At 39.6% G+C, this 22965-nt stretch overlaps 1 long non-coding RNA gene across 1 annotated transcript in view; it reads right to left on the bottom strand.

Moving 5' to 3' along the window:
• LOC114116606 (uncharacterized) overlaps positions 1–18964 on the bottom strand; it is a 47522-nt gene extending 28558 nt beyond the window's left edge. The window contains exon 1 of the long non-coding RNA XR_009595222.1: positions 12731–18964. This is a non-coding gene — a long non-coding RNA (uncharacterized LOC114116606). The remainder of the gene's footprint in view (positions 1–12730) is intronic.
• Positions 18965–22965: the final 4001 nt, after the last annotated feature.

Below are 22965 nucleotides of genomic sequence, written 5' to 3'. Positions count from 1 at the left end.
TCTCAAAAATATACAAGCAACTTCTGCAGCTCAATTCCAGAAAAATAAACGACCCAATCAAAAAATGGGCCAAAGAACTAAATAGACATTTCTCCAAAGAAGACATACGGATGGCTAACAAACACATGAAAAGATGCTCAACATCACTCATTATTAGAGAAATGCAAATCAAAACCACAATGAGGTACCACTTCACACCAGTCAGAATGTCTGCGATCCAGAAATCTGCAAGCAATAAATGCTGGAGAGGGTGTGGAGAAAAGGGAACCCTCCTACACTGTTGGTGGGAATGCAAACTAGTACAGCTGCTATGGAGAACAGTGTGGAGATTCCTTAAAAAATTGCAAATAGAGCTGTCTTATGACCCAGAATCCCACGCTGGGCATACACATTGAGGAAACCAGAATCGAAAGAGACACATGTACCCCAATGTTCATCACAGCACTGTTTATAATAGCCAGGACATGGAAACAACCTAGATGTCCATCAGCAGATGAATGGATAAGAAAGCTGTGGTTCATACACACAATGGAGTATTACTCAGCCATTTAAAAGAATACATTTGAATCAGTTCTAATGAGATGGATGAAACTGGAGCCAATTATACAGAGTGAAGTAAGCCAGAAAGAAAAACACCAATACAGTATACTAACACATATATATGGAATTTAGAAAGATGGCAATGATGACCCTGTATGCGAGATAGCAAAAGAGACACAGATGTGCAGAGCGGACTTTTGGACTCTGAGGGAGAGGGAGAGGGTGGGATGATTTGGGAGAATGGCATTGAAACATGTATACTATCATGTAAGAAATGAATTGCCAGTCTATGTCTGATGCAGGATACAGGATGCTTGGGGCTGGTGCGCAGGGATGACCCAGAGAGATGTTATGGGGAGGGAGGTGGGAGGCGGGTTCATATTTGGGAACGCATGTACACCCATGGTGGATTCATGTCAATGTATGGCAAAACCAATACAGTATTGTAAAGTAAAATAAAGTAAAAATAAAAATTTAATAAAAAAATAATAAAGATCTAAATATAAGACCAGAACTATAAAACTCCTAGAGGAGAACATAGGCAAAACACTCTCCAACATAAATCACAGCAGGATCCTCTATGATCCACCTCCCAGAATACTGGAAATATTTTCTAAAAATAAATCAAAATTGCTGAAATGCAAGAGCAAATCTATTTTTGACTGAGTCATATTTTCAGTCATAATTTAAACAAAAATACTTTACCTAAATCTCTCTATTCCTCAAAAGTAATACAATATTTTCCCAGACATTTTCATCACCCTATCAGAGTAGAGATGATGAATCTTGAAACACAGTCATCAGCCAAAATGACGTCATGCAGGGATACTCAAATCATAATAGGATAAGGATACTGAATGATTAGGAATTATGAATAACTAAAATATTTTTAACACTTTTCCAACTTTTCCCAATTAGATTGCTTCTTAAAAAATTCAACAAGAAACTAAAGTAAAATTAAGAAGTGCATCTGCTAATCTGAAATTGAGACCAGAGGAAGATCACATAAGTGGTACAAATGTCTCCTTAGAGATAATACACTATATAGAAACCTATGGAAACAAGTTTCTTGAGATATTTGTTGTTCACAAGCCAATAACCACTTCCACACATCTGAATATTGCTCACTGTGAAATCCATTACTTTGAATGGATGTGGGATATTTGCAAGCTGGACATTTCAGTCTACTTCTCTGTATCTCAGATGGTAAAGAATCTGCCTGCAATGCAGGAGATCCAGGTTTGATCCCTGGGTCAGGAAGACCCCCCTGGAGAAGGGATTTGCCACCTACTCCAGTATTCTTGCCTGGAGAATCCCATGGACAGAGGAGCCTTGCCGGGGTGCAGCCCCGGTGGATCCAGGGAATTCGAAGGTGGGGACGGCGTCGGCGTCTTTGGAAAAATACATATTTAATTACAGATATAGAGAGAGATTAGAAACGGATAGTATAGTAGGAGATAGTGTAGTGGAGAAAAGGAGACTGAATCCAGATGGGAATTCAGCCAGAGAAACGGGAGCAAGAAAGAAGCAACATGGGGGAATCAGTCTTTCCAGAAACTGATCCGATTTCTTTATTTTTGGGTTTGCTTATATACCTTTTGTTACACATAGGGATGAATACAGAGTCACGCGGGAGTCAGCAGTCCTGACCTTTATCAAAATCAGGTGCTTCACATAAATGTATAAAAAAAAAGGTCTTAGGGATATTACATCATCTTCTGGCCATGAGTGAGACCTGCTGACATTTTATGATCCTTTCTTTCTGATAACCAAAAAATTTATTTCTTCCAAGGGTGTGTTTTCTTAAACCAGGCGCCACCCTCCAAATAAAGTTACATTCCTATAGGGTGAGGGTGTAGTGAGTTACAATCAAGAAAGGAATTTATTTAACCCAAGGTTAACATGATTAATCTTAAAGGTTAATACTTATTTCTCCTATATGCTTAAAGGTTAATACTTATTTATCCTATATGTTAGTTATATTCATTATAAGGGCAGGGAATATGGAGATTTAGCAGCAAACATCAGCCCAACAAATGAAAATCCTTTCACGGATGTTCCCCTTAAGATCTATTTAGTCTTAAGATAGTGATAAAGTTACATTTTTACATAGCAAGGACATAGTGATTTATAACAAAGTACAGTGATCTATTACAAAAGAGAAAATCCACTAACTCAAAAATTCTAGTATTGCTAACCTTAAAAACTACTATATTTCCTTTTCTATATTCCAAATACATTGATTAATATATTCCCAGGTGCCTAAAGATATGGAGGCCTGGCGGCAATCATTGACTCAACAAGAAGAAAAAGCCCTATGCTAATTAAGACTCTCAAAATACTCCAAAACTCTCTGTGCTGTTTATGGTTGAGAGGTAGTAAACAATCATGTGCATAGTGGCAGGAGTATGGATAATCCTGTCACACAAGCTAGTCTGTCAGCAGAGAGGTTTGACCTGAGACATCCTTGTCCCACCCAGAGCAGGGAATTAGCAGCAATTATTGACACAACAAATGAAAAACCCTTCACCAATATAATTCCTAACCAACCCACTATACTAATAATTTCTAACTCCCCACAAGAATTTGCCTTTAGTAAGTCTAAAACATCTCGTGCCTCTCAGGTTGGGAGGCTGTAAACAATCACATGTGGCCGGATGAACCTATACAGGGGGGCTAGATAACCTTCAGAGGAGTCCATAAGCTGAAACACTCTTGTTATGCCCACGAATTTTTATTGACTTGGAGCTGCAAGTTAACTCCTTCTCCAAGAGAAATGGTTATGGGGGAGAGCCCCCCGTAAAGTCAGAGGTGTAGGTGAGAGCATAAAACAGACTCTGGTTTTGGGGTTAGATGCTCGGGAACAGGGGGTTTCCTGAGGCTTGATCACGCCTTTGCGTATGCCAAGCCTCCTTCCTCATGACCTTTGCCATGGGCAGAGTTCCTCACGCTGGCCCCCGGCAGAGCCTGGTGGGCTATAGTCCATGGGGTCACAAAGAGTCAGACATGCCTCAGCGACTAACACTTAGCACTACTACATTTCAGTCAGGTTGGCTACCTCTAGACTGCTGCTGCTGCTAAGTCACTTCAGTCGTGTCCGACTCTGTGCGACCCAAGAGACGGCAGCCCACCAGGCTCCCCCGTCCCTGGGATTCTCCAGGCAAGAACACTGGAGTGGGTTGCCATTTTCTTCTCCAATGCATGAAAGTGAAAAGTGAAAGTGAAGTCACTCAGGCGTGTCTGACTCCTAAGGACCCCATAGACTGCAGCCTACCAGGCTCCTCCACCCATGGGATTTGCCAGGCAAGAGTACTGGAGTAGGGTGCCATTGCCTTCTCCTAGTCTTATTTCTATATTTATTTTTTGCTCTAACACTGTCATTTATTATAAAATGTAAATTAAATAAATAGAAAATATTTGAGTAACACGGGATTTTAGTAGGAGGAAAGTACCTTGATTTTACATTATTTTGAGTTTTGTGATTCATAACTGAATTCAGAATTGTCCTTTTCTGCCAATGATAATGTTTTTAATCCTAGAAGGTTAAGGACTCTGTTTTCTCCTGTATTTTCCTATAGCTTCTCTTTTATTTTTCCATGGATGATAATGATAACAAAGCAACAACCCCACATTTTTATTTAGTTCTTACTAGGTGGTACCAGATATGCTAGTGATTTCATGTATTATCTCGTTAACTCTCAGAATAACTCTAAGAGGTAGGTATTATTTCAAGGCTCTATTACAAATGAGGAAACAAAAGTTAAAGAAAGGTTAAGTAAATTATCCTGAAGCGGAGTGACTCTGAGTGTCATACACGCACTTTGAGCTGTCTTATACTCTTAACCACTACATCATACTGTGCTTCCTAGAAATGAAATGTCATATCCTATACCAAAGACAGAACAGCTTTTTATAGAGTCAGATGTTCACCTCTGACTCATTTTCTTTTATACAATTCTAATAAGGGTATGGAAAATCCTGGGGTGAACTGTTTCTAGACTTCTCACGCTTGCAGAGATCAGAGATCACGACTCACTTTCCCTCTGTCATCCTGCAAGTGGGGTGTATGTGACATAGTGACACCCAGATTTCAGACCCTCCTTCCAAAGTTCATGCAAGCCCTGGACTGAGGAAATGCTCGGGGTGGTCAGGAGAGCAGGATTGAGAAAAATAAGCAAAACTTAGCAATTTTTCTCTCCAGTAGAAGTGCACAGAATGAGAGTCTTCAATAAATTATTTATGTAATGTATATTTATGATGCAAATTTGGTCTAAAAAATGAATTATCAAAAACAAAGTGGTATTTACAAAGAAATTCCACTAAAAATTCCCTTTGAAGGTCTAAGATAAGATTTATTGAACACATAATTTCTAGTATTTTGAAGTGATAGTGAATTATCTGTTTACCATTGTCAGGAACACATTTATTTTATAAATAAGAATCCCCTATATTTACTAAATCAACTTAAGTAGATTTTTTTTTATTACCAATTTACAATATTGGTATATTTAATTATGAAAATATGAGGGAATTTTTTAAAAAAATTACTTCTTTATGGCTGTGCTAGGTCTTTGCTGCTGCCTGGGCTTTTTTCCAGTTGCAGCAAGCAGGCCTGCTCTCTAGTGTGGTGTGCAGACTGCTCATTGCCATGGCTTCTTGAATTGTGGAGTATGAGCTCTAGGGCACTTGGGCCTCAGTGGTTGCAGGGGCTTAGTATTTGTGGCCCACAGGTTTAGCTGTTCCTCGGCGTGTGCGAACTTCCTGGATCAGGGATCAAACTTGTGTCTCTGGCATTAGCAGGCAGACTCTTCAGAACTGAGCCACCAGGGAAGTCCAAGATGAGGAAATTTGTTAATAGAATTTTTCTCAGTGCTTTGCAAGGAATTTAGGTAGGGATGTTTATTAAAAATATGAGACAATTTCCCCAGTTTTCAGTGCAATATATGCAAGTGAAATAAAAGTAATCAATAAGATTCATTACTAAATAAAAGAAGTTAAATGGTAACGAAATGTTAAATCTTTATTGAATTAGAATAATACCATTTAGCAGATGATGTTATTAAAAATAAACATTTTGTTTTATATATTTCTTGAATTTATCAATGTGAACAATATCTAAAGATAATTTTCACATAAAATTCTTCTCAATTGCATTTTCTTCATTATCAAACTTGATATTATTAGCAAATCAATATATTTGCTATCATAGTGTAATAACTTAATTTGGTCTTTTCAGAATCCAAATTAGGACCAGTTTGGATTTTTCCTTGAATGAAATCACTGGGAAAAAAAAATTCCACCCATTTAATTTAATCCTTCCTTTTTAGTACAATATCTTCCTGGAATCACAATCCTGGCCATGATCTCAGCATTATTCAGGTATGTAATTGGCAGTGTGCCCTGAAAACAAGAGTTCAGTTAAACTTTCACAGTTCTAAATATAGATGTTCTTCAGAAAACGTGGTAACAGTCCTTAGTAAATTTAGTCTTACTGAAAATTACTATATAGGCACATAATAAAAAGTTAGAGAAGTGTGGAATGAATGGAAACAGAAAACAGTCCATTGAGAAGAGAAATTCTGGACTATGAGAATGCAAAGTTGTCTAGACCTACAACCACTAAACTATTGCTTTAACCCTCTCTCTTTTGGCTCAACTACCATGTACATTTTCACTGCAGCAGTTCGTGATGTAGTGACACCACTTTATTTCCCTCTTTATTGGTCTGGTCGTCATTAAGATAATAATTAACAGCAAAGGTATAGGTGCGGTTTTAACAGAAGGAAATTATTTCAAAGAAAAAAATTTTAAAACAAAGTATTTTCAATCTAAAAAAATCAAATTGAAAGCCAATTTCTTGAACTGAATTTTCCCAGGGTATAGTAAAATATTTCAAATTCATGTAATGACCTTAAGAAGTCCAAGTAGTTGCTCTCCAGTGAGTAACTGTTGTTCGCAGGGGGGCAATGATGTGGGCATTTATTTCATCAGAAAGCATTTTTCAAAATAAGAATGGAGCCCACATTTCCTCTCTCTATGGACATTCCTAACTCTTGAATTTCTTTAAAGCTAGAAAAGCAACTCATCTACATTATCAGGAATGTTACTTGGACCTAGAGATTGTCAAAGTGAGTGAAGTAAGTCAGACAGAGAAAGACAAGTATCATATGTTATTGCTTATATGAAGAATCTTTTTAAAAAATGGTTACAAATGAACTTATTTACAAAAGGGAAATAGAGTTACAGATATAGAAAACAATTTATGATTACCAAGGGGGAAAGAGGGTGAGGATAAATTGGGAGATTGGGATTGACACATATATACTACTATTATATATAAAAGAAATACCTAATAAGGGCCCACTAAAATAGTAAGTAGGCTTCCCTGGTAGCTAAGGAGTAAGGAATCTGCCTGCAATGCAGGAGCAGTGGGTTCAATTTCTGGGTCAGGAATATCCCCTGGAGAAGGAAATGGCAACCCACTCCAGTATTCTTGCCTGGAAAATCCCATGGACAGAGGAGCCTGGAGGGCTAGAGTCCACGGGGTTGAAAAAGAGTGAGACATGACTTAGTGACTAGACAAGAACTGTATAGCACAGGGAACTCTGCTCAATATTATATATTGACCTATGTGGGAAAAGCATCTTAAGAAGAGGGGATATATGTATGTGTATAACTGATTCACTTTTACTCCACAGCAGAAACTAACACAACACTGCAAATCAACTACACTCCAATAAAACTAAGAAAAAAAACCCTGAAAAAAACAGAATGTTACTAAAATAAGACATCTTTTAAGTCGCTCTCATCTATCACTGCCAAAGTGACTGATTCCTTTGGGCTACCCTGCCAAAAAATTTAGTAGATTACTTTCCATTTTCTGCCAAAAGATGCTCTACCTCATTTCCTACTTCAAGTTAGTTCTCCTGGTTAACATACTGGCAGTATACTCTTCTCTATAATACAAAACTAAGAAGACAGACTTTGAGATGGAAAAACAAAACATTTTCCACATTAACCAGTGTCCATGATATATACCAGAAATTTGGCAAAAAGAAAAAAACAATGTTCTCAGTATCTCTCACAGTTTTTAATACTTTGCTGAAATACAGTATTGGATAGGGCCTTGAACTGGGGTTCTGTGACTTAGGTTAAATATCTAAACCTTGCTAATCTTGGTTTCCACGCATACATTAAATAGGTAATAATAGAATGCGATAAATAATTCATGGTTATTTAAGGGAGCAAAAATATTAGAAAATTATAAGAGTATTCAAATTACTATGAAATATTATTATTGCAGTTGATGACTAGATAACTAATTCTGCACTGCAGCAAAAACAGAAATCTGTCTAATCCTGATTGTGGACTGTTAAGGGGCTGTTGCAGAATTAAGTTTGAAAAAGGTAAATCATCCCTCGGTACTTAGTAAAAGACACTCATGTGGTCCTACACTCCTATGGTATACAGATACCCTACTGACTTTAAAGCCAACACACAAAAATCTTTCCTTGGTTTTTCTTCCTGCATGTGAAAGGCACTGCAATGAATGCCGAGGGTGTTCACATGAATCCGACCCCCTGTTCGGTTCCCTCCACTGCCCACATTCTTTCCAAAGAGCTCACAATTTTCTGCTTCTTCCTTTAGTTACAGGATTAGTAAAGCCATGAAAACCAAGAGGACACACACACGCGTGCGCACACACACACACACACACACACACTAAACTAAACTAGGACTTCCCTGGTGATCCAGTAGTTGAGAATATGCCCGCCAATGCAGGGGACACGAGTTTGATCCTTGGTCCATGAAGATCCCAGATGCCACGGAGCAACTAAGCCCATGTGTCCCAACTGCTGAAGCCTGCATGCTCGGGAGCCCACGCTCTGCAACAAGAGACACCACCCCAATGAGAAGCTCGTGCACAGCAACTAGAGAGTAGTCCCCACCTGCCACAACAAGAGAAAGTCCATGCACAGCAATGGAGACCCAGTACAGCCATAAATAAATACATAAATTAAAAACAACAAAAACACAAGACTTAAAAGAAGCTAAGCTAAAATAAGCATTAATCTGGCAGAAATCCGGGGTATAAAGGGAACCATCCAATGCCAACCAAACCATGTATTTTGACCAGATTTAAGCAGGTAATGAAGTTCCTCTCCACAGAGAAATGAACAAACCCTGAAGGAGTACTGTTATTTGCAATGGTGCCGAATTCAAGAACTCTATAGCCTGTAAGGGCTTCTGACTATAAAATCCCCTTTCATCATATATCAGTTTTCTAGGGCTGCCATAACAAATCACCACAAATTGGGTGGCTTAACACAACAAAAATGTGTTCTTTCAGAGTTCTGGAGGCTCGAAATCAAATCAAGATATTGGCGAGGTCATGGCCCCACGGAAGGCCTTAGGAAAGAATTCTTCCTTGCTTCCTCATAGCTTCTGGTGGCTCCTGGAAACCCTTGGCGCTCTGACTGGTAGACGCATCACTGTAATTTCTCCCTTCATCTTCACGTAATCTTCTTCCCTTGGGTCTTCTCTATATCCAAGTCTCCTTTCTTTCTCTTATAAAAATACCAGTCACTGACTTTCAGATCAGTTCAGTTCAGTCACTCAGTCATGTGTGACTGTTTGTGACCCCATGGACTGCAGCACGGCAGGCTTCCTTGTCCATCACCAACTCCCAGAGCTTGCTCAAACTCATGTTCATTGTGTCAGTGATATCATCCAACCAGCTCATCCTTTGTTGTCCCCTTCTCCTCCTGCCTTCAATCTTTCCCAGCATCAGGGTCTTTTCCAATGAGTCAGTTCTTCGCATCAGGTGGCCAAAGTATTGGAGCTTCAGCTTCAGCATCAGTCATCCCAATGAATACTCAGGACTGATTTCCTTTAGGATTAACTGGATTTATCTCCCTGTAGTCCAAGGGACTCTCAAGAGTCTTCTCCACACCACAGTTCAAAAGCATCAATTCTTCAGTGCTCATCTTTCTTTATGGTCCAACTCTCACATCCATATATGACTACTGGAAAAACCATAGCTTTGACTAAATGGACCTTTGTTGGCAAAGTAATGTCTCTGCTTTTTAATATGCTGTCTAAGTTGTCATAGTTTTTCTTCCAAGGAGCATGGGAAATTGATTTTAGGTCCCACTCTAATTCAGTTTGACCTTACCTTGGTTACATCTGCAAAGACCCTATTTCCAAATAAAGCCACATTTACAGGTACTGGGGACTAAAATTTGAATGTATCTTTCAGGGGAACATAATTCAATCATTGCACCCAATAAAAGAAGGATTGTATTTAAACCTGAAATACCTGAGAAATAGTGGATAAAACAATGTGAATTAAGAATTAGTGGTTAAAGTACTAAAATAGACCTATGTGTGTCCTTTGAAACCTGATTTTATTTTAAGTATACAATCTTTTAGAAAAACACTATATATTATTTACCTTTATAGTCAATGATAATATTAAAAAGTCAAGTGAGTGAAAGTTGCTCAGTCTTGTTCAGCTCTTTGCGAGTCTATGGACTGTATCACACAGTCCGATACAGTCCATGGAATTCTCTAGGCCAGAATACTGGAGTGGGTAGCCTTTCCCTTCTCCAGGGGATCTTCCTGACCCAGGAATCAAACCCAGGTCTCCTGCATTGCAGGCAGATTCTTTACCAACTGAGCTATCAAGGAAGCCCAAAAAGTCGAGAGAAAACATTAAATATGAATAAAATGATAAAATAAATAAATAAAGTCATAGTTGAAATAAAGAATACACTAAATAAATAGTCAGATATATTTCATGAAAAAGGAATTTATGAATCAGAAAGACTGTACCATCTCAGAAGTCATCAAGAAATGATAAACAGATAAAATATAAAACAAAAACCAGGAGGCAGAGGAGATTGAAATAGAGTGTCAGCATCCATAAGATAGAAGTCCTCATGTATGTATATATAAAAATATTTGTATATATAAAAATGTTTGTAAAATTTGACAAGTCTTGATTTCTACTTCAACTGGTAGAGTATTAAAGATTGTTTGGGCTGAAGTCTAATAGTTGCTGTTGTTTAGTCAGTAAGTCATGTCCGACTCTTTTTGGGACCCCATGGATTGTATCCTACAAAACTCCTCTGTCTATGGGATTTCCCAGGCAAGAATACTGGAATGGGTTACCATTTCCTTCTCTAAGGGATCTTCCTGACACAAAGATTGAACCTGAGTCTCCTGCATTGGCAGGCGGATTCTTTACTGCTGAGCCATTTAGGAAATCCATTGATTAGTTATGCATGTGTTACAATCAATTTCAAATATGGTTCACCTTGATCAATCTCTTACTATAGTCAGAGGTGGCTTTTTAGTTTTCGTTTGTTTTATCATAAGACTGCACTACACCAATTTATATTCAAATAACTTTACCTTCAATATTGAAATGTTTAACTAAATTTACAATAATTGCAAGTATTTCATCTTCTCTTAAATGAGCATTCAAAGCTTTTTTTTTTTTTTTTTGGATTGCATAAATTGCCTGAAAATACTAAGCTACGATTGGAATTAATTTGACTGTTATTTCCATTTGAATCATTTGATGGCACTGACATAAAACTCACATTCCTCAAATGTTTACCAAGTTCTTCAAAAAATATGGCCAGTTTATTAAGAACTATCCTTTTCTTTTCATGCCTACAAAGGAAACCACAGAATTTAACATGAGTAAAATAAATTCAGAGAAACAATCATTTCATATACATGAAAAGTCATATAAAAAATTAAACACATTTCCTGCCATTGTTCATGTTTAGTTATTATCCTCGGGCATTTTAAAAATACCTACCAATTTTTGAAGTATATGCTGTTGCTTCTTTAGGAAATTTTTATTTTCTGATTTTCTAGTAGTTAGTGATCTCATTATGACACCCATAATGGATAGTGAATGTTCATAAATATTTTGTGCAAGTCACGCAGTTATTATCACTTTCTCAGGAAACAGAAAATCAGTACTTCATTTTAACTAAACATGCACTTTCATTTTTCTTGTAGCACTTGGCTGTCAAAAAGGTTTACTAGGGGAGAGAAAATATTACCAAGTAATGAGAAGCACTTATAGAATTATAGCTTAAAATTACTGAGAAAACCACTGAAGCAAGGGTGTTCAGACTGTTTTTGATATATTCTACTGCAGAATTTCTCAGCACCTATTTCCCAGACACATTTCACATACACCTAAATCATAACTTCCCATGGTTTTCACTGACTCCAACTGACTCTACCAACTGGTAGCCTGGTGTCTTCATGCATCTCACAGAGGATTACATAGGCCACAGCACAGCTTGCTTCCCCCACCACCATCCAAGTATTTACCAATGTCCAACCTCACTTCTTTTTATCAGTAAGTGCCCTGTTTGCTGTCTGTAAAATGAAGGCGTTAACTTAGTGCTTTGGAAAGAGATGGAAAAGAACATGGATCTTGTTCTCAATGCAACCATGAGCTAAACTGAGAATTCTGTTTACTGTAAGCACCTCTCACACATTATAAGATGAAACCATCTGGAAAGACAAGGTGAAGGTCTATGAAGCCAATCCAGGTTAACTCTAATACAACTATAAATGAGAATACTGTATTCAAAAATAATGAATTTATAATGAATGTGAGACAGGATGATGCAGAACAATAGATTTAAACCCGTGATCATGGGCTATCTGGCTACTCTATGTTTAAGGTTCGTGTAATGATTTAATATTAAAGATACCAAAGAGGCATAAAGTATAATTGAGCAAGAAAGCTGTGAATATCATCAACCCTTCCTATTGGAAGATGAGTCCTGGCTGCCATCTCATTACATTTTATTTTTTGAAGGAAAAGTTTCTAAAAAGAAACAGTCACTTAAAAACTACAAACTCAAGAAGGGCAAATCTCTAATCTTTTGTTTGTTTTTTTGTTTGTTTGTTTGTTTTTAAAATTAAAACTACTGATGTATAAATATATCTTTATTTTTTTAGCTTATTTTATTTTATTTTTTATTTTTTTAAAAAATTTTAAAATCTTTAATTCTTACATGCGTTCCCAAACATGAGCCCCCCCCCACCTCCCCCCACCCCCCATAACATCTCTCTGGGTCATCCCCATGCACCAGCCCCAAGCATGCTGTATCCTGCGTCAGACATAGACTGGCGATTAATAAAGAAATCTCACCTTAGGAAAGCAGGTTGATAACAGAAGTATTAACGATCTAGCAATTTTAAGTCATCCAAAATTAAACATGTTTCAGATTGGCTATTGGTTTTGTTACAACTGAAGCTGGAGATTTTCTGTGCATCTTGGAGTTTATAAAGGAAAATCTGCAGTTCAAAGATCCCTTTTGTCAATTTGTTTCAAGGTATTAGAATCGTGGCTTCCCGGCAGCTTTTATGATCCAAAACACTATAATTCTGCACTTCAAATTTCTAATTCAATAGAATAGAAATGAAGGATAAAACATATGTCATTATTACAACAATAAAATCTTTTTATTCGCTAAATGTAAAAGAAAATAAAAGTGAGTTTACTGAGATTAACGGCTGACCAGTTTTTACACTGAGGCCATTTTGAGGTCATCAAGTTTGTTCCTGTCTGTCTCTTGTGAGACTGGCTTCAGAGGACGGTGCATATCTGTAAGTCTGCAAGGAGCTTTCAGACTAAAAAGTGGTCTTTTTCTCGGCAGAGACACTTAGGCTATGTAAAGCCTAGACCTTTGCAGATCATTACATTTTTTATTTCTTTTTGGGAACTTTTAGTTTCATCATTAGTTTGCTTATTTCATCATTAAAAAGTTTCTCCTTAAGTTAAGGTGATATAACTTCCAAGAGCTAAACAGTATCAACAAAAAAAGGTAAACTTGGGCCAAGAAATAATGGATTTCTCCCATGGACATTAAGGATCAATCAGAAGATTCTGTTTTCTGACTCAGTAGCCAAATTCCTCTTATAATCATCAGGTGTTTTCCCTGTGCGTTTTAAGTGGCTTCAGTGGTGCCCGACTCTTTGCAACCCATAGACCATAGTAACCTGTCTGGTTCCTCTGTCCATGGGATTCTCCAGGGAAGAACACTGGTTTGGGTTGCCATGCCCTCCTTGTTTTCCGTATGTTTTACTTATTTTTATTCATTTATTTGGCTGCGTCAAGTCTTCGTTATGGCATGCAGGATCTTTAGTGGCAGCATGTGAGATCAAGTTCCCTGATCAAGAATTGAACCCAGGGCCCCAATATTAGGAGCTCAGAGTCTTAGCCACTGGACCACCATGGAGGTCTCTTCCCTGTATGTTTTAAATAAATTTTGCAAAGTGCTATGTGCCCACTAGGGATCCCATCTTGTGACCCAAAGTTCACCTTGTGAACCCAGAGTCATACTGAGGAGAGAAGCAGTGGGATTGAAAGCATGACCTCATTCCTCCAGGTTCCACCTCACCCCCAGCGAGAATCATACAGAATGATGTCAGGATGAAATTTGCACTTGGGTCCTAGATGACCTGTTTCCTTTTCTTTCCTTTCTCCACTATGCCATCTTATTTTCCAAAGAATTCTGCGAAGCCTCCTGCAGTGAGGGCTTGCTTATGTCCACAATAGAGATATATCGAGCCCTGCTGACACCTACAGAGGCAACATATTTGTAAGAAAGTCCTATACTTTCTCTGTGTTAATTTTTAGTTTATACTGGAATATAGTTGATTAACAAGGTCATGTTAGTTTCAGGTGTACAACAAAGTGACTCGGTTATACACACATACTTGTATCTACTCTTTTTCAAGTTATTTTCCCATTTAGGTTACTACAGAATATTGAGCAGAGTTCCCTGTGCTATACAGTACGTCCTTGTTGGTTATCTATCTTAAATCTAACAGTGTGAACATGTCAGTCCCAAACTCCCAATCTATCACCCACCTCTCTTCCCTCAGGTAACCATACGTTTGTTCTCTAAGTTTGTGAGTCTGTTTCCGTGTTTTGAATAAATTCAGTTGTATCATTTTTCCTATACTCTTTTTTTATTGGGGTATGGTTGCCCCATAATGAGGTGCTAGCCTCCATTGTAGAACAAAGCCAATCACCTTCCTGTGCACATGCATCCTGGCCCTCTTGGACCTCCCTCCCATCTCCAGCCGCATCCCGTCCATCTCAGTCACCACAGAGCACTGAGCTGAGTCCCCTGTGCCACACAGTAGGTTCCACCAGCCATCCGTTCTACACTTGGCAGTACACATACGTCAATCCCAGTCTGCAGATACGTCATCCCACATCCGTTCCCCACATCTGTACTCTTTATTCGTGCTGGAGATTTATTCATCTCCAGAGACGACGGGTGGAAGAGTCTCTTTCTCACTTAGAAGATGAGATCCTCTGAGTTTGATACTAACTCCCATTAATGGCTCAGAAGAGGAAGCACAGGCCCTGGGTGCTCCTTTCCTAAGTGTTATGAATTTCTCTATGGCTGTGGCGGACCACTGGAAGAGCCTCATGCAAGTTTTAGTTCTTTTACAGAGTAGTTCTTTCTCTCTCACAAAGAATAAGAGAAATGATAGCCCTCAATGCATGGTCATGGAATGATGCTGCCTAAAAGAGGTAGCTTTCCAATTTATTTCTCTCAAGTGCTCCAATACAATTCACTTGACCAGTGGGACAAACTTTATCCTTTCCTTAAGCACCTAGACAAGTTGCGAGCAGCTTTATGGGGTTTGTAATATTTCTTCCTTCTGTCCAATTATAAACATATCAGAGGAGACTCCCTGATAGGATAGAAGAGGCATTCAGGAGTGTGTGCAGCCCAAATTTTGCTGAGCCAGGAAAAGGAAAATCAGAATCATCAGAAATAGAAAGCACATTTGCCTCCCTCACATTTGCTTTCTTTTGCTGTACCATATGGAAAGCGCCTTTTAAAGCAAAATACTTTACAAATGAGCATGACTTCTCCCCAATGTGATCTTGGCACACTCAGCTCATTGGTGGACACTTTATCCTATTTGACTTTTCGAAAACTCTACTGTCAAACATCACAGAACATCAAAAGCAGCTGTAAATATCCTATAGGTTTTGGGGAAAAGCACATGGAACTCCAAATCCATTAACCATTAAGGAGTGTCCTCCCCAGCAATTTGCTCTGGAAACCTGAGATTAGCATTCTGCCAGAAAGTTGTGCATTTCCAAAATCATGGACGTGAAGCTTCAACAAGATAGCCCTAGAGCAGGGAGAGGAAGAACTGGCCAGAACTATGAGACAGATTGATGTGCTTAGAGCAGTGAGGCAAGGGGCATTAAGGAAATGAAGGTTCAAATCAGAGTCTTAAGTATGATTTATCACACCAAGTAATCATCATTCTGCAAGGTATTTTTTAGGAAGGCTTCTGAAGGAAAGACAGGGGACCAACTTCTCCTGAACATGAACCATTTGACAAGCTTTAAACATGCACTTCTCCTTTTACCCCGCTGATAATTTTAGGAGGTTCATTCGAAGCACTCCTAACACATCTTCACTTAACAGACTGATTGAAATGACTGACGTTCTTCATTCTCTCCATATGCCAGCAGATGTCTGTGGCCAGTGGGAGGCTGTTCTCCTGTACGTTCACTGGCTTCTGCTCTCACCATCTGAGTTCTTTGCCTGCCAAATACCAGTTGCATTTGCTCACAAACCAGCTGCAATTATAATTAGGTAAGCCCTTGGTGGCTAAGACTGTAAAGAATCTGCCTACAATGCCAGAGATCAGGTTCAATCCCTGGGTCAGAAAGATCCCCGGAAAAAGGGAATGACAACCCACTCCAGTATTCTTGCCTGGACAATCCCATAGACAGAGGAGCCTGGTAGGCTATAGTCCATGGGGTCACAAAAAGTCAGACATGACTGAGTGACTAACTTTCACTTTCAACCTAATGAGTTAGTGGTGGCTCCACAGTAGAGAATCTGCCTGCCAATGAAGGAGACACAGTTTCAATCTCTGGGTGGGGAAGATCCCCTGGAGAAGGAAAATGGTAACCCACTCCAGTATTCTTGCCTGAGAAATCCCATGGACAGAGGAGCCTGGTGGGCTACAATCCACAGGTTTGCAAAAGAGTAGGACATGACTCAGCAACCAAACAGCAACAACAACATAGTAATATATCAATGAAATACAGCGGTAAAGGAATGAAAGCTGCTGTTCCTATGAAAAGCACGCTGAATAATCTGAAAGGACTCATTTTAAAGGCAAGTCACACAACTGGAGCAACTTAGCACGCATGTAAGCACAACTAAAATTTGCAAAAAAGGACTTTAATCAACCTGTCATGGGCCAGATCCCACCCCTCTCCTCAAAAAAAAAAAAAAAAAAAAAAAAGAGTGGAAATAATGGGAGTGAGAAAAAAGATTTAAAATATCTGTCTAAACTGAAGTCTAAGATTATACTCCATTTAAACACAAAACCAGAGGACCTCCCTGGTAGTAGAGTGGATAGGAATCTGCCTGACAATGCAGAGGACACGGGTTCGATCCCTGGTCTGAGAAGACTGCACATGCCTCAAAGTAACTAAAAGTAACGAAGCCTGTGCACCACAACTATTGAACCACACTCTAGAGCCTGCCTGCTACAGCTACTGAAGTCCCTGTGCCTGGAGTCTGTGCTCCACAACAAGAGAAGCCACCACAGTGAGGAGCCCAGGGACTACCACAAAGAGTAGCCCCCGCTCAGTGCAACAAGAGAAAGCCTGCGCGCAGCAACGAAGACCCGGCACAGCCAATTCGAAATAAATTAATTTTAAAAAATGAGATCACTGACGATTCATCATGGGTATTGCTTTTGCAGGTAAAGGGAAGGACTCCAATCTTATTCCAAAAAATGTCTTGGCCTGCACCAAAATACTGGGTAACAAATGTAAAAATACCTCAGGTATAATGCATATTACTGCTCAAGGCTCCCCAAACACAAACTTATTTTTTTTTTAACTAATCAAACAGCTGACTGTGTCAGACATGAGAACTTGCACTGAATTCTGAGCCCCACTTTACAGATAGAGAAACTAAGGGTTTGAAAGAGTAAGTTGATTTCTCAATAAGCCACAGCTAGTTTATGGCAGAGGTAAGACTTGACTTCTGGCTATTTCTACAGAGTTATAATTCTGAGGGTATGTTTTTAAATCCCTTTCAGTCTTTCCTTATAATCTCACCCCATGTTTCAGTCCTTCTGTGAACCAGCTCAGAGCCTGGCAGATTTCTTCTGGCCTCAAGCGGGGACAGGGCAGTCAGATGAAATTCAACCAAATGCCTCAGGAAGCATCAGCACGGAGGGCCTCATCAGAAACTCCTCCGGGTTCTCTCTGAGCCCTTGATCCTGGAGCCTGCCCTTCTGCCCAGCCTGTTAGGCTGACTTCTCTGGACAGGTTTTCTTAGCTCTTACTGGACCTCCTCTGCCTCATACTCTATAATCCTGCCTTGCTTCAAATCTGACCTGGATTTGAATCCTGGAATCTGGAATCTCTACCTGAATCTGGTGCGTCAAAACCTAACTTCTCATGGAGAGGAGTTGAGGCAACCATCATTTTACCTCATCCAGGTGGTTCCTTGTGATCACTTGCTTTTTTTTTATGGAGGCCATGATTTCCTATACCTTGATGAGAAACCAAAAGGGAATTTTCTAATCTTATTTTAATTTCCAAACTAGGTTTGTATTCCGAGTCTTTAGGATATTGGCCCCATCTCTAAATACTTTCAAAGCCTCCATGTGTGTTAATCTTGTGTGTTTCTGGGCCGTTGGGAGAGCTTTTACACCCCTTGAATAGGCAAAGTGATCAGTCACTAACCCTTTTCTTTACTCTCTTCTTGGCTCCCTATTCTCACTGCCCCTGGAATCAGGGCAATGCCAGTCAGAATCTAAAAGAAGGCCTCAGAGATACTGCTAAGTGACCTATATTTTGGGCTCTTTGATTCCTCTGGATTCACAGCAGAGATGATTATTCTTTAGGACTCTACACCTGCCACGTTGAACTTTTTTACACCAATTCAATACTCTGAAAGGGAATATAATAGTGACTGAGAAAAACTGAGCAAAACTTTCATTTCTCTAACGAATAATTTTGAGTATGATATCAAACCATAGGCTGTCAGAGGCTTATTCATGTGCTGGGCAAGGGGAGGCCATTAATAAGCAACTAAAATGGGAACTGACAATGGATGGCCCAGCCTAACCCTAATATTTCACTGCCCCCACATTGTCATGACGCAGCTGTACATAACAGTGTGAAATCATCAGAAATAATGACTTGTCTGTGAAGATGTTGCAGACTGAAATCGTAATGAGCTGTTTAGGCTGAAAAACTTAATTATTTCCATTCCCTTAGTGTGAGCTTATAAAAATGAATTTATGGATATAAATATAGTTTTAAAAACTAGAAAATGGTCACAGGAATATTAAGTGAAGCTTCCTCTTCCATGCGTAGCTCTGACTTGAGTAGTCACAACTAGACCCAAACCCTTGCCCCATGACAAACAAATGACTTTAGCCCTCTGCCAAAAGCACTTGCTTTTATTGATTTCATATCAGCACTAAGTGATCTCTAGCTTCTCATGGAAATATTCTGTAAGACAGGACATATTTTCATTTGGGATTTATCTGAGCTTGTCAGAGGGGGAAGAAACTTCTCTTGTGTTATCTTGAGCTACTATTACACTTTGAGGCTGTTTGTCAGCAGTTTAGCCCACCTTACCTAACACGTATGATAATAGTGCGGTTTGGGTTGGGAGGGCACGGGATGGTAAGCTGGATAAGCTGTCAGCCTAGGCAGCACTTCCACCACTGGGTTCTGTCACCTGTCATGACCCCGTTCCTCTACAAAACTTCATGCTTTGCTCCCTTCCAGCCCAGCCAACCTTGGGGAATCAGCATAAACAGGCCAAAGAAGCTACAAGTTACTCCAGCACTGAGGAAACTGCTAGAAGGCTGGAATTCCTAGCCATAAAATGGTATATTTTATGTTATACACATTTATATATATATATATATATATATATATATATATAATTTTAAAAATGAAAACAAATTTAAAAAGAATAATGGAACATATTATGAATTCTTTAAAAAGTACTTTAGCCTTAGTTACATATAATACGTTAGGATTAAGGCTTCAAGCATCTGAATTATTCAGAAAATCTTCCTGCATAGAACTAATCTTTTTGGGAGGTGAATAATCCGCTTGGAAATTTTGCTCCCATTAAGTAAGAAAGTTGAGTAAATGTGCAGGAGTCACATTTTGGAGTGTTTTATTCGGGTTTGTACTCTTCACTTGCCTTCCTCATCCATGATGGTCCCTTTGTTTGGCCCAACCACTGCCACCACTGGGCACACCATCTACACCGTGAGTCTGCACTCCTCTAAGCTCACTGGGACAATAGGCACTGGGCCCAAGCTGAGTCAATGACAAGCTTGTGCTAATGACTCTGGAACTGGGAGAAAGATAAAGACAGAGAGGATGTGATAAGCAGTCTCTAAAAGGCCCTGAGTGATCTCTACATAGAATTTCTGCCTTCTCCCCCTTGGCTATGCTTTGAACCTACTATTTCACTTCTCACAAGTTGAATAGGCACAAGTCATGTCATGTCACTTCTGAGATCAGGTTACACAAAGACGGCAACTTCTTGCTCTCCCTTTCCTGCAACTTTCCTCCGACGGAAACCAGTTGCCATACTGTGAGCTGCCCTACAGAGAGGCCCATATTGCAAGGAATTGTGGGAAGTCAATAGCCAGTGCGCCCAACAACCTGCAAGGGACAGAAACCTGCCAACAGCCATGTGTGTGAACTGAGGAGCAGATCTTCCCTCAGAAGAGCCTTTTGAAAAGACTACAGCTCTAGTTAATGCCTTGACTGTGGCTTTATATGATATCTTGAGGAAAAGACACCCAGCTAAGTCACACCTGGATTTCTGCTCTGAAAAACACAGCAAGATAATAAATGTTTGCTGCTTTAAGCTGCTAAGTATTGGGGTAAATTTTTAATATAGCAACAGATGAACCTAATCAAAGGAATGCAGATGTTGACCTTTTGGGAGGCAAAAATTAACACACATAAACATAGCAGTTGAGGATGGCTGCATTATGCCATGTAGATGAAGAAGCAGGGAAATGAGTCTTAAGAAAAAGAAAACAAGGATCTGCATGGAGAGAGGTAGGGATAGAATCTCCCAGTGGATTGCCAGTTTCCCATGCCTTCCTGAGGCTTGACTGCATCTCTGTCTTGGTGTTCTGTGAGGTCCCAGTACTGTATGATAAACTGCCTTTCAGTTCAGTTCAGTCGCTCAGTCATGTCCGACTCTTTGCGACCCCATGAATCGCAGCACACCAGGCCTCCCTGTCCATCACCATATCCCGGAGTTCACTCAGACTCACGTCCATAGAGTCAGTGATGCTATCCAGCCATCTCATCCTTTATCATCCCCTTCTCCTCCTGCCCCCAATCTCTCCCCAGCATCAGAGTCTTTTCCAATGAGTCAATTCTTCTCATGAGGTGTCCAAAGTACTGGAGCTTCAGCTTTAGCATCATTCCTTCCAAAGAAATTCCAGGGTTGATCTCCTTCAGAATGGACTGGTTGGATCTCCTTGCAGTCCAAGGGACCTTCAAGAGTCTTCTCCAACACCACACTTCAAAAGCATCAATTCTTTGGCACTCAGCCTTCTTCACAGTCCAACTCTCACATCCATACATGACCACTGGAAAACCATAGCCTTGACTAGGTGGACCTTAGTCGGCAAAGTAATGTCTCTGCTTTTGAATATACTACCTAGGTTGGTCATAACTTTTCTTCCAAGGAGTAAGCGTCTTTTAATTTCATGGCTGCAGTCACCATCTGCAGTGATTTTGGAGCCCAAAAAACTAAAGTCTGACACTGTTTCTACTGTTTCCCCATCTATTTCCCATGAAGTGATGGGACCGGACCATGATCTTCATTTTCTGAATGTAGAGCTTTAAGCCAACTTTTCCACTCTCCTCTTTCACTTTCATCAAGAGGCTTTTTAGCATCTCTTCACTTTCTGCCATAAGGGTGGTGTCATCTGCATATCTGAGCTTATTGATATTTCTCCCAGCAATCTTGATTCCAGCTTGTGTTTCTTTCAGTCCAGCGTTTCTCATGATGTACTCTGCATAGAAGTTAAATAAGCAGGGTGACAATATACAGCCTTGACGTACTCCTTTTCCTATTTGGAACCAGTCTGTTGTTCCATGTCCAGTTATAACTGTTGCTTCCTGACCTGCATACAGATTTCTCAAGAGGCAGGTTAGGTGGCCTAGTATTCCCACCTCTTTCAGAATTTTCCACAGTTTCTTATGATCCACACAGACAAAGGCTTTGGCATAGTCAATAAAGCAGAAATAGATGTTTTTCTGGAACTCTCTTGCTTTTTCCATGATCCAGCAGATGTTGGCAATTTGATCTCTGGTTCTTCTGCCTTTTCTAAAATCAGCTTGAACATCAGGGAGTTCACAGTTCAGGTATTGCTGAAGTCTGGCTTGGAGAATTTTGAGCATTACTTTACTAGCATGTGAGATGAGTGCAATTGTGTGGTAGTTTGAGCATTCTTTGGCATTGCCTTTCTCTGGAATTGGAATGAAACTGACCTTTTCCAGTCCTGTGGCCACTGCTGAGTTTTCCAAACTTGCTGGCATATTGAGTGCAGCACTTTCACAGCATCATCTTTCAGGATTTGAAACAGCTCAACTGGAATTCCATCACCTCCACTAGCTTTGTTAGTAGTGATGCTTTCTAAGGCCCACTTGACTTCACATTCCAAGATGTCTGGCTCTAGATTAGTGATCACTTCATCATGATTTTCTGGGTCTTGAAGATCTTTTTTGTACATTTCTTCCGTGTATTCTTGCCACCTCTTCTTAATATCTTCTGCTTCTGTTAGGTCCAGACTATTTCTGTTCTTTATCGAGCCCATCTTCGCATGAAATGTTCCCTTGGTATCTCTAATTTTCTTGAAGAGATCTCTAGTCTTTCCCATTCTGTTCTTTTCCTCTATTTCTTTGCATTGATCACTGAAGAAGGCTTTCTTATCTCTTCTTGCTATTCTTTGGAACTCTGCATTCCGATGTTTATATCTTTCCTTTTCTCCTTTGCTTTTCACCTCTCTTCTTTTCACAGCTATTTGCAAGGCCTCCCCAGACAGCCATTTTGCTTTTTTGCATTTCTTTTTCATGGGGATGGTCTTGATCCCTGTCTCCTGTAGAATGTCATGAACCTCATTCCATAGTTCATCAGGCACTCTATCTATCAGATCTAGACCCTTAAATCTATTTCTCACTTCCACTGTATAATCATAAGGGATTTGATTTAGGTCATACCTAAATGGTCTAGCGGTTTTCCCTACTTTCTTCAATTTAAGTCTGAATTTGGCAATAAGGAGTTCATGATCTGAGCCACAGTCAGATAAATA

Source organism: Ovis aries, chromosome 10, assembly GCF_016772045.2.
Source record: "Ovis aries strain OAR_USU_Benz2616 breed Rambouillet chromosome 10, ARS-UI_Ramb_v3.0, whole genome shotgun sequence".
Classification (NCBI taxonomy): Eukaryota; Metazoa; Chordata; class Mammalia; order Artiodactyla; family Bovidae; genus Ovis; species Ovis aries.
Note: the sequence above shows the minus strand (reverse complement) of the source record. Positions and strands in the feature narration are given on the sequence as shown.